Genomic DNA, 18,659 nt, shown 5'->3' with positions numbered 1-18,659 from the left:
GTGAGTTACAGTGAGAATAACAGGAGGTGACAATAAGATGTAGTGAGTGGCAGTAAAATACAGTGAGAGTTAATGTGACTAGCAGTGACCATAACAGGAACTGGCATTGAGATAGAGAGAGAGTCATAGTGAATGATAATGTGATGGTGTGAGAGTAACAGTGAGGGTCAGTGAGCTCGTGACAATGTCAGGGACAGTCAGTGAGACAGTGGGAGTAACAGTGGGGTTCAGTGAGATACAGTGAGAGTAACAGTGGGGGTCCGTGAGATACAGTGAGAACAACAGTGGGGGTCAGTGAGATACAGTGAGAACAACAGTGGGGGTCAGTGAGATACAGTGAGAACAACAGTGGGGGTCAGTGAGATACAGTGAGAGTAACAGTGGGGGGTCAGTGAGATACAGCGAGAGTAACAGTGGGGGTCAGTGAGATACAGTGAGAGTAACAGTGGGGGGTCAGTGAGATACAGTGACAGTAACTGTGATGAGCATTGAAAGGAAGAGGGAGTGAGATACATTGAGAGTCATAATTCATGATATTTGATAGAGTGAGAGTAATAGTAGGGGCCAGTGCGATATAGAAAGAATAACTGTGACGAGCATTGAAAGGGACAGGAAGAGGCTATGGGATACATTGAGTGTGATACTAAGAGATAGTGTGAAACACCAAGAGTAACAGTGAGTGTCAGTGAGATACAGTGAGAGTGTCAGTGAGATACAGTGAGAGTAATAATGACTAACAATGAGAGTGAGACTTTCTGGACCATTCCAGAGGGCAGATTAGAGTCAGTCACATTGCTGTGGGTCTGGAGTCACATGTAGACCAGACCAGGTAAGGATGGTCTCTGTCGTTATAATGCTATTTTGGTCATTATGTTCTGTTATCCTGACGTCCTCATGTAAGGTATGATTTGGCTGGTTAGCTCGCAAAACAACACTTTTCACTCTAAGTTGGGACATGTGGCAATATCAAATCAAATGAAATCAAATCCAACAGCTAAACACAAGGAGAATATCATTGCAATGATGTCATTTTGAATAAGAGAAACACAGAGTGATATTGAGACACAGTGAGTGTAACACGAAGTGTCAGTGAGATACGGTGAGAGTAACAGGGGACAATGTGGCAATGTCTGGCAATGAGTTACAGTGAGAATAATAGGAGGTGACAATAAGATATAGTGAGCAGCAGTAAAATACAGTGAGAGTTAATGTGACTAGCAGTGACAGTAACAGGAACTGATTTGGAGATGCTGGTGTTGGACTGGGGTGAAAAAGTTTAAAAATCACACAACACCAGGTTATAGTCCAATAGGTTTATTTGGAAGCACTAGCTTTCGGAGCGACGCCCCTTCATCAGGTGGTTGTGGAGGGTTCAATCCTAACACACAGAATTTATAGCAAAAATTTGCAGTGTGATGTAACTGAAATTATACATTGAAAAATTGATTGCCTGTTAAGCCTTTCATCTGTTAGAATATAGTGATAGTTTCACTTCTTTCATGTGTAAATCACAAAACCTTTTTTTAAAAAAGTTGCAATCTCGGGTTAGCTGTTAACAATGGTGATAGCCCCCTGTGTTCTCTGTCTATGACCTGATGTTTAGATTGATTCTAATCTGAAAAGTGAAATTACGGAGTTTTACATGAATGCATGCAGTTTTTGACCAAAGTACAGTGTAACCCTGCAAGTACAAACTCACCCCACAAAATATATGGGTGCATGTGGGTCTTTGTCTGTCTGTGTGTGTGTGTGTCTGTCTAGGTTGGGGGTTGTGAGTGTGAGAAAGTGTTTGTGTATACGTGTAGTGAGTGCAGAGTGTCTTAAGTCTGTGAGGAGGTGCATGTGTGAGTGTGGGAGTATGTGTGTCTGTAAGGGTGTGTGTGGGTGTCTGCGTCCGCGTCTGTCTATATGTGTGTCCGTGTGTATGTGTGTATAGGAGTGCCTGTGTGTGTGTGAGTGTGTGTGTGTAGGAGTATCTGTGTGTGTGTACAGTGCAGTGGTGGTCACCTGTAATGTGACATGAACCCAAGGTCCCGGTTGAGGCCCTCCCTATGGGTACCGAACTTAGCTATCAGCCTCTGCTCGGCCACGTTCCTCTGCTGCCTGTCCCGTAGTGCACCTTGGAGGATGGTCACCCGAAGGTCCGAGGCTGAATGTCCTGGACCATTGAACTGTTCCCCAACTGGGAGGGAACCCTCCTGTCTGTTGATTGTTGTGCGGTGCCCATTCATCCGTTGTCATAGCCTTTGCTCGGTTTCCCCAATGTACCATGCCTCTGGGCATCCCTGCCTGCAACGTATAAGATAGACAACGTTGGCTGAGTCACATGAGTACCTGCCATGTACACGGTGGGAGGTGTCCCCACGTGTAATGGTGGTATCTATGTCCACAATCTGACACGTTTTGCAGCATCCACTGTGACAGGGTTGTATGGAGTTGTCCTGAGAGCCGGGCAGTTTGCTACGAACAACGATCTGTTTGAGCTTTGGCAGTTGTTTAAAGGTAAGTAGACAATAGACAATAGACAATAGATGCAGGAGTAGGCCATTCTGCCCTTCGAGCCTGCACCATCATTCAATATGATCATGGCTGATCATCCTTAATCAGTATCCTGTTCCTGCCTTATCTCCATAACCCTTGATTCCACTATCCTTGAGAGCTCTATCCAACCTTTCTTAAATGAATCCAGAGACTGGGCCTCCACTGCCCTCTGGGGCAGAGCATTCCACACAGCCACCACTCTCTGGGTGAAGAAGTTTCTCCTCATCTCTGTCCTAAATGGTCTACCCCGTATTTTTAAGCTGTGTCCTCTGGTTCGGCACTCACCATCAGCGGAAACATGTTTTCTGCCGCCAGAGTGTCCAAACCTTTAATAATCTTATATGTCTCAATCAGATCCCCTCTCAGTCTTCTAAACTCAAGGGTATACAAGTCCAGTCGCTCCAGTCTTTCAGTGTAAGGTAGTCCCGCCATTCCAGGAATTGACCTCGTGAACCTACATTGCACTCCCTCAATAGCCAGAATGTCTTTCCTCAAATTTGGAGACCAGAACTGCACACAGTACTCCAGGTGTGGTCTCACCAGGGCCCTGTACAGCTGCAGAAGAACCTCTTTGCTTCTATACTCAATCCCTCTTGTTATGAAGGCCAGCATGCTATTAGCCTTCTTCACTACCTGCTGTACCTGCATGCTTACCTTCATTGACTGGTGTACAAGAACACCCAGATCTCTCTGTACTGCCCCTTTACCTAAATTGATTCCATTGAGGTAGTAATCTGCCTTCCTGTTCTTGCCACCAAAGTGGATAACCATACATTTATCCACATTAAACTGCATCTGCCATGCATCTGACCACTCACCTAACTTGTCCAGGTCACCCTGTAATCTCCTAACATCCTCCTCACATTTCACCCTGCCACCCAGCTTAGTATCATCAGCATATTTGCTAATGTTATTGCTAATGCCATCTTCTATATCATTAACATATATTGTAAAAAGCTGCGGTCCTAGTACTGATCCCTGCGGTACCCCACTGGTCACTGCCTGCCATTCCGAAATGGAGCCGTTTATCACTACTCTTTGTTTCCTATCAGCCAATTAACTTTCAATCCAAGTTAGTACTTTGCCCCCAATACCATGTGCCCTAATTTTGCTCACTAACCTCCTATGTGGGACTTTATCAAAAGCTTTCTGAAAGTCCAGGTACACTACATCTACTGGATCTCCCTCGTCCATCTTCAGAGTTACATCCTCAAAAGATTCCAGAAGATTAATCAAGCATGATTTCCCCTTCATAAATCCATGCTGACTCTGACCTATCCTGTTACTACGTTCCAGATGTGTCGTAATTTCATCCTTTATAATAGACTCCAGCATCTTTCCCACCACTGAGGTCAGACTAACTGGTCTATAATTTCCTGCTTTCACTCTCCCACCTTTCTTAAAAAGTGGTATAACATTAGCCACCCTCTAATCTATCGAACTCTGGAAAATAATCACCAACGCACCCACGATTTCTCGAGCCACCTCCTTCAGTACCCTGGGATGTAGACCATCAGGCCCCGGGGACTTATCAACCTTCAGACCTAACAGTCTCTCCAACACCAATTCCTGGAAAATATAAATTCCCTTCAGTTCAGGTCCTTCAGCCACTGTTACCTCTGGGAGATTGCTTGTGTCTTCCCCAGTGAACACAGATCTGAAGTACCAATTCAATTCTTCTGCCATTTCTTTGTTCCCCGTAATATATTCCCCTGTTTCTGTCTTCAAGGGCCCAATTTTAGTCTTCACCATTATTTTGCCTTTCACATACCGAAAAAAGCTTTTACTATCCTCCTTTATATTATTGGCCAGTTTACCTTTGTACCTCATTTTTGCTCTGCGTATTTCCTTCTTAGTAATCCTCTGTTGTTCTTTAAAAGCTTCCCAGTCCTCCCTTTTCCCACTTATCTTTGCTATGTAGTGGAGGTGGGGGTAAGGTCTTGGTGAGGTGCTCATCCTCATTGATAATGTGTTGCAGGTCACGAAGAACATGGCGTAATTTTTCAGCGCCTGGCAAATACTGAACAATGAAGGGTACCCTGTCGGTTGCAGGCTTAACAGACAATCAATTTTTCAATGTATAATTTCAGTTACATCACACTGTCAATTTTTGCTATAAATTCTGTGTGTTAGGATTGAGCCCTCCACTACCACCTGATGAAGGAGCGACGCTCTGAACGCTACTTTGCTTCCAATTAAACCTGTTGGACTTTAACCTGGTGTTGTATGATTTTTAACTTAGTAACAGGAACTGACATTGAGATACAGTAAGCCATAATGAATGATAATGTGATGGTGTGAGAGTAACAATGGGGTTCAGTGAGATACACTGAGGGTAACAGTGGGGGTCAGTGAGCTCGTGAGAATATCAGGGACTGTCAGTGAGATATAGTGAGGGTAACAGTGTGGGGGTCAGTAAGATACAGTGAGAGTAACAGTGGGGGGTCAGTGAGATATAGTGAGAGTAACAGTGGGGGTTAGTAAGATACAGTGAGAGTAACAGTGGGGGGTCAGTGAGATACAGTGAGAGTAATAGTGGGGGTCAGTGAGATACAGTGAGAGTAACAGTGGGGGTTAGTGAGATACAGTGAGAGTAACAGTGGGGGTTAGTGAGATACAGTGAGAGTAACAGTGGGGTGTCAGTGAGATACCGTGAGAGTAACAGTGGGGGTTAGTGAGATACAGTGAGAATAACAGTGGGGGTGATTGAGATATAGTGAGAGTAACACTGGGGGTCAGTTAGAGTAACAGTGGGGGTTAGTGAGATACAGCGAGAGTAACACTGGGGATCAGTGAGAGTAACAGTGGGGGTTAGTGAGATACAGTGAGGGTAACAGTGGGGGTCATTGAGAGTAACAATGGGGGTCAGTGAGATACAGTGAGAGTAATAATGACTAGCAATGAGAGTGAGACTTTCTGGACCATTCCAGAGGGCACATTAGAGTCAGTCACATTGCTGTGGGTCTGGAGTCACATGTAGACCAGACCAGGTAAGGATGGCAGATTTCCTTCTCTCATGAACAGCAATGAACAGGATGTTTTATGGTAATATAATTATTGACGATGGTCACATGGTTTCCACTGGTCCAGGTTTTAATTTCAGATTTTTAATTGATTCAAACATCACAATGTCCATGTTGCTTCAAACCGAGAACATTAGCCCGGCGCTGGGATTACTAGTCCAGGTGTATGTACAGAGATACAAAGGTAGCAACAAGAATTAGTATTCAGGTACAGACACAGTGACAGGGAACAGTACTGAGATGCATAAAGAGTTACAGGGATTAGTACTGAGGTAGGTAATGAATGATAATTGACCCGAATGGCCTAATGGTGATGTGTTTAGTTCCAACAGTTAAACCAGGCTCCTGTCCTGCTAAGCCTACTCGAGTTGGACTCTGTGCAGAATTGTGCACAGGTGACAGTGACTGTGAAGGAAATAAGAAATGCTGCAGTAATGGATGTGGCCATGTTTGTGTCTCTCCTCGGAAAGGTAAGATCCTTCCATTGACTCGGTCTACACTTCCTGCTGACTCGGGAAAGCAGTTAAACTAATCAAAGGCCATTCACACCCCGGTTACACTCTCTTCCACCCACTTCCATCGGGCAGAAGATACAAAAGTTTGAAAACATGCACCAACAGATTCAGGAACAGCTTCTTCCCTGCTGTTATCAGACTTATGAACAGACTTCTCATACGTTAGGGTGGATCGTTCTTTGCACCGTCTCTGTAGTTATAATGCAATTTTGTTCATTATGTTCTGTTATCCTGATGTACTTACGTATGGTATGATTTGGCTGGTTAGCTCGCGAAACAACACTTTTCACTCTAACTTGGGACATGTGACAATATCAAATCAAATGAAATTCAACAGCTGAACACAGAATATCATTGCATTGATGTGATTTTGATTAAGAGGAACACAGAGTGATAGTGAGACACAGTACGTGTAACATGAAGTGTCAGTGAGATACGGTGAGAGTAACAGGGAACAGTATTGGGATAGTGAAAATAAGAATGTCTGGCAGTGAGTTTCAATGAGAATAACAGGAGGTGACAATAAGATGTAGTGAGTGGCAGTAAAATACAGTGAGAGTTAATGTGACTTGCAGTGACAGTAAAAGGAACTGACATTGAGATACAGAGAGAGTCATAGTGAATGATAATGTGATGGTGTGAGAGTAACAGTGGGGGTCAGTGAGATGCAGTGAGAGTAACAGTGGGGGTCAGTGAGATACCGTGAGAGTATCAGTGGGGTGTGTGAGATACAGTGAGAGTAACAGTGGGGGTCAGTGAGATACAGGGAGAGTATCAGTGGGGGCCAGTGAGAGACAGTGAGAGTATCAGTGGGGGCCAGTGAGATACAGTGAGAGTGACAGTGGGGTTTGTGAGATACAGTGAGGGTAACAGTGGGGGTCATTGAGAGTAACAATGGGGGTCAGTGAGATACAGTGAGGGTAACAGTGGGGGTCATTGAGAGTAACAATGGGGGTCAGTGAGATACAGTTAGAGTAATAATGACTAGCAATGAGAGTGAGACTTTCTGGACCATTCCAGAGGGCAGATTAGAGTCAGTCACATTGCTGTGGGTCTGGAGTCACATGTAAACCAGACCAGGTAAGGATGGCAGATTTCCTTCTCTCATGAACAGCAATGAACAGGATGTTTTATGGTAATATAATTATTGACGATGGTCACATGGTCTCCACTGGACCAGGTTTTAATTTCAGATTTTTAGTTGATTCAAATAATACAATGTCCATGTTGCTTCAAACCAAGAACATTAGCCCGGCGCTGGGATTACTAGTCCAGGTGTATGTACAGAGATACAAAGGTAGCAACAAGAATTAGTATTCAGGTACAGACACAGTGACAGGGAACAGTACTGAGATGCATAAAGAGTTACAGGGATTAGTACTGAGGTAGGTAATGAATGATAATTGACCCGAATGGCCTAATGGTGATGTGTTTAGTTCCAACAGTTAAACCAGGCTCCTGTCCTGCTAAGCCTACTCGAGTTGGACTCTGTGCAGAATTGTGCACAGGTGACAGTGACTGTGAAGGAAATAAGAAATGCTGCAGTAATGGATGTGGCCATGTTTGTGTCTCTCCTCGGAAAGGTAAGATCCTTCCATTGACTCGGTCTACACTTCCTGCTGACTCGGGAAAGCAGTTAAACTAATCAAAGGCCATTCACACCCCGGTTACACTCTCTTCCACCCACTTCCATCGGGCAGAAGATACAAAAGTTTGAAAACATGCACCAACAGATTCAGGAACATCTTCTTCCCTGCTGTTATCAGACTTATGAACAGACTTCTCATATGTTAGGGTGGATCGTTCTTTGCACCGTCTCTGTAGTTATAATGCTATTTTGTTCATTATGTTCTGTTATCCTGACGTCCTCATGTAAGGTATGATTTGGCTGGTTAGCTCGCGAAACAACACTTTTCACTCTAACTTGGGACATGTGACAATATCAAATCAAATGAAATTCAACAGCTGAACACAGAATATCATTGCATTGATGTGATTTTGATTAAGAGGAACACAGAGTGATAGTGAGACACAGTACGTGTAACATGAAGTGTCAGTGAGATACGGTGAGAGTAACAGGGAACAGTATTGGGATAGTGAAAATAAGAATGTCTGGCAGTGAGTTTCATTGAGAATAACAGGAGGTGACAATAAGATGTAGTGAGTGGCAGTAAAATACAGTGAGAGTTAATGTGACTAGCAGTGACAGTAACAGGAACTGACATTGAGATACAGAGAGAGTCATAGTGAATGATAATGTGATGGTGTGAGAGTAACAGTGGGGGTCAGTGAGATGCAGTGAGAGTAACAGTGGGGGTCAGTGAGATACCGTGAGAGTATCAGTGGGGGCCAGTGAGATACAGTGAGAGTAACAGTGGGGTGTGTGAGATACAGTGAGAGTAACAGTGGGGGTCAGTGAGATACAGGGAGAGTATCAGTGGGGGCCAGTGAGATACAGTGAGAGTATCAGTGGGGGCCAGTGAGATACAGTGAGAGTAACAGTGGGGTGTGTGAGATACAGTGAGAGTAACAGTGGGGGTCAGTGAGATACAGTGAGAGTATCAGTGGGGGTCAGTGCGATACAGCGAGAGTAACAGTGACGAGCATTGAAAGGAACAGGAAGAGGCTATGGGATACATTGAGTGTGATACTAAGAGATAGTGTGACACACCAAGAGTAACAGTGAGTGTCAGTGAGATACAGTGAGAGTAATGATGACTAACAGTGAGAGTGAGACTTTCTGGACCATTCCGGAGGACAGATTAGAGTCAGTCACATTGCTGTGGGTCTGGAGTCACATGTAGACCAGACCAGGTAAGGATGGCAGATTTCCTTCTCTCATGAACAGCAATGAACCGGATGTTTTATGGTAATATAATTATTGACGATGGTCACATGGTCTCCACTGGTCCAGGTTTTAATTTCAGATTTTTAATTGATTCAGAGTGGCACGGTGGCTCAGTGGTTAGCACTGCTGCCTCACAGCATCAGGGTCCCCGGTTCAATTCCAGCCTCGAGTGACTCTCTGTGTGGAGTTTGCACATTCTCCCCGTGTCTGCGTGAGTTTCCTCCGGGTGCTCCGGCTTCCTCCCACAGTCCAAAGATGTGCAGGTTAGGTGAATTGGCCATGCTAAATTGCTCATAGTGTTCGGTGCGTTAGTCAGAGGGAAATGCGTCTGGGTGGGTAACTCTTTGGAGGGTCGGTGTGGACTAGTTGGGCCGAAGGGCCTATTTCCACACTGCAGAAAATCTAATCTAATCTAATCAAACATCATAATGTCCATGTTGCTTCAAACCGAGAACATTAGCCCGGCGCTGGGATTACTAGTCCAGGTGTATGTACAGAGATACAAAGGTAGCAACAAGAATTAGTATTCAGTTACAGACACAGTGACAGGGAACAGTACTGAGATGCATAAAGAGTTACAGGGATTAGTACTGAGGTAGGTAATGAATGATAATTGACCCGAATGGCCGAATGGTGATGTGTTTAGTTCCAACAGTTAAACCAGGCTCCTGTCCTGCTAAGCCTACTCGAGTTGGACTCTGTGCAGAATTGTGCACAGGTGACAGTGACTGTGAAGGAAATAAGAAATGCTGCAGTAATGGATGTGGCCATGTTTGTGTCTCTCCTCGGAAAGGTAAGATCCTTCCATTGACTCGGTCTACACTTCCTGCTGACTCGGGAAAGCAGTTAAACTAATCAAAGGCCATTCACACCCCGGTTACACTCTCTTCCACTCACTTCCATCGGGCAGAAGATACGAAAGTTTGAAAACATGCACCAACAGATTCAGGAACAGCTTCTTCCCTGCTGTTATCAGACTTATGAACAGACTTCTCATATGTTAGGGTGGATCGTTCTTTGCACCGTCTCTGTCGTTATAATGCTATTTTGTTCATTATGTTCTGTTATCCTGACGTCCTCATGTAAGGTATGATTTGGCTGGTTAGCTCGCGAAACAACACTTTTCACTCTAACTTGGGACATGTGACAATATCAAATCAAATGAAATCACATCCACAGCTAAACACAAGGAGAATATCATTGCATTGATGTGATTTTGAATAAGAGAAACACAGAGTAATATTGAGACACAGTGAGTGTAACACGAAGTGTCAGTGAGATACGGTGAGAGTAACAGGGGACAATGTGGCAATGTCTGGCAATGAGTTACAGTGAGAATAACAGGAGGTGACAGTAAGATGTAGTGAGTAGCAGTGAAAAACAGTGAGAGTTAATGTGACTAGCAGTGACAGTAACAGGAACTGATATTGAGATACAGTGAGTCATAATGAATGATAATATGATGGTGTGAGAGTAACAGTGGGGGCCATTGACATACAGTGGGAGTAACAGTGGAGATCAGTGAGATACAGTGAGTGTAACACTGGGGGTCAGTGTGATACAGTGAGAGTAACAGTGGGTGTTAGTGAGATACAGTGATGGTAACAGTTGCGGTAAGTGAGATACAGTGAGAGTAACAGTGGGGGTCAGTGAGATACAGTGAGAGTAACAGTGGGGGTCAGTGTGATACAGTGAGAGTAACAGTGGGGGTCAGTGAGATACAGTGAGAATAACAGTGGAGGGTCAGTGAGATACAGTGAGAGTAACACTGGGCGTCAGTGTGATACAGTGAGAGTAACAGTGGGGGTTAGTGAGATACAGTGATGGTAACAGTTGGGGTCAGTGAGATACAGTGAGAGTAACGGTGGGGGTTTAGTGAGATACAGTGACGGTAACAGTGGGGGTTAGTGATACTCTCACTGTATATCACTAACCCCCACTGTTACTCTCACTGTATCACACTAACCCCCACTGTTACTCTCACTGTATCTCACTGACCCCCACTGCTACTCTCACTGTATATCACTAACCCCCACTGTTACTCTCACTGTATCTCACTTACCCCCACTGTTACTCTCACTGTATCTCACTGACCCCCACTGTTGCTCTCACTGTATCTCACTGATAGTCCCTGATATTCTCACGAGTTCACTGACCCCTACTGCTACTCTCACTGTATCTCACTGATCTCCACTGTTACACCCACTGTATCTCACTGACCCCAACTGTTACTCTCACTCTATCTCACTGACCCCCACTGTTACTCTCGCTGTCTCTCACTGATCTCCACTGTTACTCCCACTGTATCTCACTGGCCCCACAGTTACTCTCACTATATCTTACTGACCCCCACTGTTACTCCCACTGTATCTCACTGATCTCCACTGTTACTCCCACTGTATCTCACTGGCCCCCACAGTTACTCTCACTATATCTTGCTGACCCCCACTGTTACTCTCACTGTATCTCACTTTCCCCCACTGTTACTCTCACTGTATCTCACACCCCCCCACTGTTACTCTCACTGTATCTCACTAACCCCCACTGTTACTCTCACTGTATAACAGTGGGGGTTAGTGAGATACAGTGAGAGTAACAGTGGGGGTGTGTGAGATACAGTGAGAGTAACAGTGGGGGTCAGTAAGATATAGTGAGAGTAACTGTGGGGGCCAGTGAGATACAGTGGGAGTAACAGTGGAGATCAGTGAGATACAGTGGGAGTAACAGTGGGGGTCAGTAAGATATAGTGAGAGTAACTGTGGGGCCAGTGAGATACAGTGGGAGTAACAGTGGAGATCAGTGAGAGACAGCGAGAGTAACAGTGGGGGTCAGTGAGATAGAGTGAGAGTAACAGTTGGGGTCAGTGAGATACAGTGGGTGTAACAGTGGAGATCAGTGAGATACAGTGAGAGTAGCAGTAGGGGTCAGTGAGCTCGTGAGAATATCAGGGACTATCAGTGAGATACAGTGAGAGCAACAGTGGGGGTCAGTGAGATACAGTGAGAGTAACAGTGGGGGTTAGTGTGATACAGTGAGAGTAACAGTGGGGGTTAGTGACATACAGTGAGAATAACAGTGGGGGGGTCAGTGAGATACAGTGAGAGTAACGGTGGGGGGTTAGTGAGATACAGTGACGGTAACAGTGGGGGTTAGTTATATAGAGTGAGAGTAACAGTGGGGGTCAGTGAGATACAGTGAGAGCAACAGTGGGGGTCAGTGAGATACAGTAACGGTAACAGTGGGGGTTAGTTATATAGAGTGAGAGTAACAGTGGGGGTCAGTGTGATACAGCGAGAGTAACAGTGGGGGTTAGTGACATACAGTGAGAATAACAGTGGGGGGTCAGTGAGATACAGTGAGAGTAACGGTGGGGGGTTAGTGAGATACAGTGACGGTAACAGTGGGTGTTAGTTATATAGAGTGAGAGTAACAGTGGGGGTCAGTGAGATACAGTGAGAGTAACAGTGGGGGTTAGTGAGATACAGTGAGAGTAACATTGGGGGTCAGTGTGATACAGTGAGAGTAACAGTGGGGGTTAGTGAGATACAGTGAGAGTAACAGTGGGGGTCAGTGAGATACAGTGAGAGTAACAGTGGGGGTTAGTGACATACAGTGAGAATAACAGTGGGGGGTCAGTGAGATACAGTGAGAGTAACGGTGGGGGGTTAGTGAGATACAGTGACGGTAACAGTGGGGGTTAGTTATATATAGTGAGAGTAACTGTGGGGGCCAGTGAGATACAGTGGGAGTAACAGTGGAGATCAGTGAGATACAGTGGGAGTAACAGTGGGGGTCAGTAAGATATAGTGAGAGTAACTGTGGGGCCAGTGAGATACAGTGGGGGTAACAGTGGAGATCAGTGAGATACAGCGAGAGTAACAGTGGGGGTCAGTGAGATAGAGTGAGAGTAACAGTTGGGGTCAGTGAGATACAGTGGGTGTAACAGTGGAGATCAGTGAGATACAGTGAGAGTAGCAGTAGGGGTCAGTGAGCTCGTGAGAATATCAGGGACTATCAGTGAGAGCAACAGTGGGGGTCAGTGAGATACAGTGAGAGTAACAGTGGAGGTTAGTGAGATACAGTGAGAGTAACAGTGGGGGTTAGTGATATACAGTGAGAGTAGCAGTGGGGGTCAGTGAGATACAGTGAGAGTAACACTGGGGGTCAGTGTGATACAGTGAGAGTAACAGTGGGGGTTAGTGACATACAGTGAGAATAACAGTGGGGGGGTCAGTGAGATACAGTGAGAGTAACGGTGGGGGGTTAGTGAGATACAGTGACGGTAACAGTGGGGGTTAGTTATATAGAGTGAGAGTAACAGTGGGGGTCAGTGAGATACAGTGAGAGCAACAGTGGGGGTCAGTGAGATACAGTAACGGTAACAGTGGGGGTTAGTTATATAGAGTGAGAGTAACAGTGGGGGTCAGTGTGATACAGTGAGAGTAACAGTGGGGGTTAGTGACATACAGTGAGAATAACAGTGGGGGGTCAGTGAGATACAGTGAGAGTAACGGTGGGGGTTAGTGAGATACAGTGACGGTAACAGTGGGTGTTAGTTATATAGAGTGAGAGTAACAGTGGGGGTCAGTGAGATACAGTGAGAGTAACAGTGGGGGTTAGTGAGATACAGTGAGAGTAACATTGGGAGTCAGTGTGATACAGTGAGAGTAACAGTGGGGGTTAGTGAGATACAGTGAGAGTAACACTGGGGGTCAGTGTGATACAGTGAGAGTAACAGTGGGGGTTAGTGAGATACAGTGAGAGTAACAGTGCGTGTCAGTGAGATACAGTGAGCGTAACTGTGGAGGTCAGTGAGATATAGTGAGAATAACATTGGGTGGTCAGTGAGATACAGTGAGAGTAACAGTGGGGGAGTCAGTGAGATACAGTGAGAGTAACAATGGGGGTTAGTGAGTTACAGTGAGAGTAACAATGGGGTGTGTGAGATACAGTGAGAGTAACAGTGGGGGGTCAGTGAGATACTTTGAGAGTAAAGTGGGGGTTAGTGAGATACAGGGAGAGTAACAGTGGGGTTAGTGAGATACAGTGAGAATAACAGTGTGCGGTCAGTGAGATACAGTGAGAGTAACAGTGGGGGTGAGTGAGATACAGTGAGAGTAACAGTGGGGGTGAGTGAGATACAGTGAGAGTAACAGTGGGGGGTCAGTGAGATACAGTGAGAATAATAGTGGGGGGTCAGTGAGATACAGTGAGAGTAACAGTGGGGGTCAGTGAGATACAGTGAGAGTAACAGTGGGGGTCAGTGAGATACAGTGAGAGTAACAGTGGGGTCAGTGAGATACAGTGAGAATAACAGTGGGGGGGGGTTAGTGAGATACAGTGAGAGTAACAGTGGGGAGTCAGTGATATACAGTGCAAGTAACAGTGGGGGTTAGGGAGATACAGTGAGAGTAACAGTGGGGGGGGTGTGAGATACAGTGAGAGTAACAGTGGGGGTCAGTGAGATACAGTGAGAGTAACAGTGAGGGGTCAGTGAGATACAGTGAGAGTAACAGTGGGGTGTCAGTGAGATACAGTGAGAGTAACATTGGGGGGTCAGTCAGATACAGTGAGAGTAACATTGGGGGGTCAGTCAGATACAGTGAGACTAATGGGGTGGTCAGTGAGAAACAGTGAGAGTAACAGTGGGGGTCAGTGAGATACAGTGAGAATAACAGTGGGGGGTCAGTGAGATACAGTGAGAGTAACAGTTGAGGTGTTGAGATACCGTGAGAGTAACAGTGGGGGTCAGTGAGATACAGTGAGAGTAACAGTGGGGGTTAGTGAGATACAGTGAGAGTAACAGTGGGGTGTCAGTGAGATACAGTGAGAGTATCTGTGGGGGTCAGTGAGATACAGTGAGAGTAACAGTGGGAGTCAGAGGGAAATACAGTGAGAGTAATAGTGGGGGTCAGTGAGATACAGTGAGAGTAACAGTGGGGTGTCAGTGAGATACAGTGAGAGTATCTGTGGGGGTCAGTGAGAAACAGTGAGAGTAACAGTGGGGGGTCAGTGAGATACAGTGAGAGTAACAGTGGGGGGTCAGTGAGATACAGTGAGAGTAACAGTGGGGGGCCAGTGAGATACAGTGAGAATAACAGTGGGGGGTCAGTGAGATACAGTGAGAGTAACAGTGGGGGTTAGTGAGATACAGTGAGAGTAACTGTGGGGGTCAGTGAGATACAGTGAGAATAACAGTGGGGTGTCAGTGAGATACAGTGAGAGTAACAGTGGGGTGTCAGTGAGATACAGTGAGAGTAACAGTGGGGGTTAGTGAGATACAGTGAGAATAACAGTGGGGTGTCAGTGAGATACAGTGAGAGTAACAGTAGGGGTTAGTGAGATACAGTGAGAGTAACTGTGGGGGTTAGTGAGATACAGTGAGAGTAACTGTGGGGGTCAGTGAGATATAGTGAGAGTAACAGTGGGGGGTCAGTGAGATACAGTGAGAGTAACAGTGGGAGGTCAGTGAGATACAGTGAGAGTAACAGTGGTTGTCAGAGAGATACAGTGAGAGTAACAGTGGGGGTTCAGAGAGATACAGTGAGAGTAACAGTGGGGGGTCCATGAGATACAGTGAAAGTAACAGTGGGTGTTAGTTAGATACAGTGAGAGTAACAGTGGAGGTCAGAGAGATACAGAGAGAGTAACAGTGGAGGTCAGAGAGATACAGTGAGAGTAACAGTGTGCGGTCAGTGAGATACAGTGAGAGTAACAGTGGGGGTCAGTGAGATACAGTGAGAGTAACAGTGGGGGTCAGTGAGATACAGTGTGAGTAACAGTGGGGGTAAGTGAGATACAGTGAGAGTAACAGTGGGGGTCAGTGAGATACAGTGAGAGTATCTGTGGGGGTCAGTGAGATACAGTGAGAGTAACAATGGGGGGTCAGTGAGATACAGTGAGAGTAACAATGGGTGGTCAGTGAGATACAGTGAGAGTAACAGTGGGGGTTCAGAGAGATACAGTGAGAGTAACAGTGGGGGTCAGTGAGATACAGTGAGAGTAACAGTGGGTGTTAGTTAGATACAGTGAGAGTAACAGTGGGGGTCAGTGAGATACAGTGAGAGTAACAGTGGGGGGGTCAGTGAGATAAAGTGAGAGTAACAGTGGGGGTCAGTGAGATACAGTGAGAGTAACAGTGGGGGTCAGTGAGATACAGTGAGAGTAACCGTGACCAGTATTGAAAGGAAGGACCAGTGAGATATACTGAGACTGATACTAAGAGATAGTGTGATACAATAAGAGTAACAGTGAGCGTCAGTGAGATACAGTGTGAGTAACAGTGGGGGTCAGTGAGATACAGTGAGAGTAACAGTGGGGGGTCAGTGAGATACAGTGAGAGTAACAGTGGGGGTCAGTGAGATACAGTGAGAGTAACAGTGGGGGTCAGTGAGATACAGTGAGAGTAACAGTGGGGGAGTCAGTGAGATACAGTGAGAGTAACAATGGGGGTTAGTGAGTTACAGTGAGAGTAATAATGGGGTGTGTGAGATACAGTGAGAGTAACAGTGGGGGGTCAGTGAGATACTTTGAGAGTAACAGTGGGGGTTAGTGAGATACAGGGAGAGTAACTGTGGGGGGGTCAGTGAGATACAGTGTGAGTAACAGTGGGGTTAGTGAGATACAGTGAGAATAACAGTGTGCGGTCAGTGAGATACAGTGAGAGTAACAGTGGGGGTGAGTGAGATACAGTGAGAGTAACAGTGGGGGTGAGTGAGATACAGTGAGAATAACATTGGGGGGGTCAGTGAGATACAGTGAGAGTAACAGTGGGGGTTAGTGAGATACAGTGAGAGTAACAGTGGGGGGGTCAGTGAGATACAGTGAGAATAATAGTGGGGGGTCAGTGAGATACAGTGAGAGTAACAGTGGGGGTCAGTGAGATACAGTGAGAGTAACAGTGGGGGTCAGTGAGATACAGTGAGAGTAACAGTGGGGTCAGTGAGATACAGTGAGAATAACAGTGGGGGGGCGGGGTTAGTGAGATACAGTGAGAGTAACAGTGGGGAGTCAGTGATATACAGTGCAAGTAACAGTGGGGGTTAGGGAGATACAGTGAGAGTAACAGTGGGGGTGTGTGAGATACAGTGAGAGTAACAGTGGGGGTCAGTGAGATACAGTGAGAGTAACAGTGAGGGGTCAGTGAGATACAGTGAGAGTAACAGTGGGGGTCAGTGAGATACAGTGAGAGTAACATTGGGGGGTCAGTCAGATACAGTGAGACTAATGGGGTGGTCAGTGAGAAACAGTGAGAGTAACAGTGGGGGTCAGTGAGATACAGTGAGAATAACAGTGGGGGGTCAGTGAGATACAGTGAGAGTAACAGTTGAGGTGTTGAGATACCGTGAGAGTAACAGTGGGGGTCAGTGAGATACAGTGAGAGTAACAGTGGGGGTTAGTGAGATACAGTGAGAGTAACAGTGGGGTGTCAGTGAGATACAGTGAGAGTATCTGTGGGGGTCAGTGAGATACAGTGAGAGTAACAGTGGGAGTCAGAGGGAGATACAGTGAGAGTAACAGTGGGGGTCAGTGAGATACAGTGAGAGTAACAGTGGGGGGTCAGTGAGATACCGTGAGAATAACAGTGGGGAGTCAGTGAGATACTGTGAGAGTAACAGTGGGGGTTAGTGAGATACAGTGAGAGTAACTGTGGGGGTCAGTGAGATACAGTGAGAATAACAGTGGGGTGTCAGTGAGATACAGTGAGAGTAACAGTGGGGTGTCAGTGAGATACAGTGAGAGTAACAGTGGGGGTTAGTGAGATACAGTGAGAATAACAGTGGGGTGTCAGTGAGATACAGTGAGAGTAACAGTGGGGGTCAGTGAGATACCGTGAGAATAACAGTGGGGAGTCAGTGAGATACTGTGAGAGTAACAGTGGGGGTTAGTGAGATACAGTGAGAGTAACAGTGGGGTGTCAGTGAGATACAGTGAGAGTAACAGTGGGGGGTCAGTGAGATACAGTGAGAGTAACAGTGGGGGGCCAGTGAGATACAGTGAGAATAACAGTGGGGGGTCAGTGAGATACAGTGAGAGTAACAGTGGGGGTTAGTGAGATACAGTGAGAGTAACTGTGGGGGTCAGTGAGATACAGTGAGAATAACAGTGGGGTGTCAGTGAGATACAGTGAGAGTAACAGTGGGGTGTCAGTGAGATACAGTGAGAGTAACAGTGGGGGTTAGTGAGATACAGTGAGAATAACAGTGGGGTGTCAGTGAGATACAGTGAGAGTAACAGTGGGGGTTAGTGAGATACAGTGAGAGTAACTGTGGGGGTTAGTGAGATACAGTGAGAGTAACTGTGGGGGTCAGTGAGATATAGTGAGAGTAACAGTGGGGGGTCAGTGAGATACAGTGAGAGTAACAGTGGGAGGTCAGTGAGATACAGTGAGAGTAACAGTGGTTGTCAGAGAGATACAGTGAGAGTAACAGTGGGGGTTCAGAGAGATACAGTGAGAGTAACAGTGCGGGGTCCATGAGATACAGTGAGAGTAACAGTGGGTGTTAGTTAGATACAGTGAGAGTAACAGTGGAGGTCAGAGAGATACAGAGAGAGTAACAGTGGAGGTCAGAGAGATACAGTGAGAGTAACGGTGTGCGGTCAGTGAGATACAGTGAGAGTAACAGTGGGGGTCAGTGAGATACAGTGAGAGTAACAGTGGGGGTCAGTGAGATGCAGTGAGAGTAACAGTGGGGGTCAGTGAGATACAGTGAGAGTATCTGTGGGGGTCAG

This window comes from Chiloscyllium plagiosum, unplaced genomic scaffold, assembly GCF_037043375.1.
Source record: "Chiloscyllium plagiosum isolate Xiang-an unplaced genomic scaffold, Cpla_swu_hap1 HiC_scaffold_15, whole genome shotgun sequence".
NCBI lineage: Eukaryota > Metazoa > Chordata > Chondrichthyes > Orectolobiformes > Hemiscylliidae > Chiloscyllium > Chiloscyllium plagiosum.
This window is presented reverse-complemented; position numbering follows the sequence as displayed.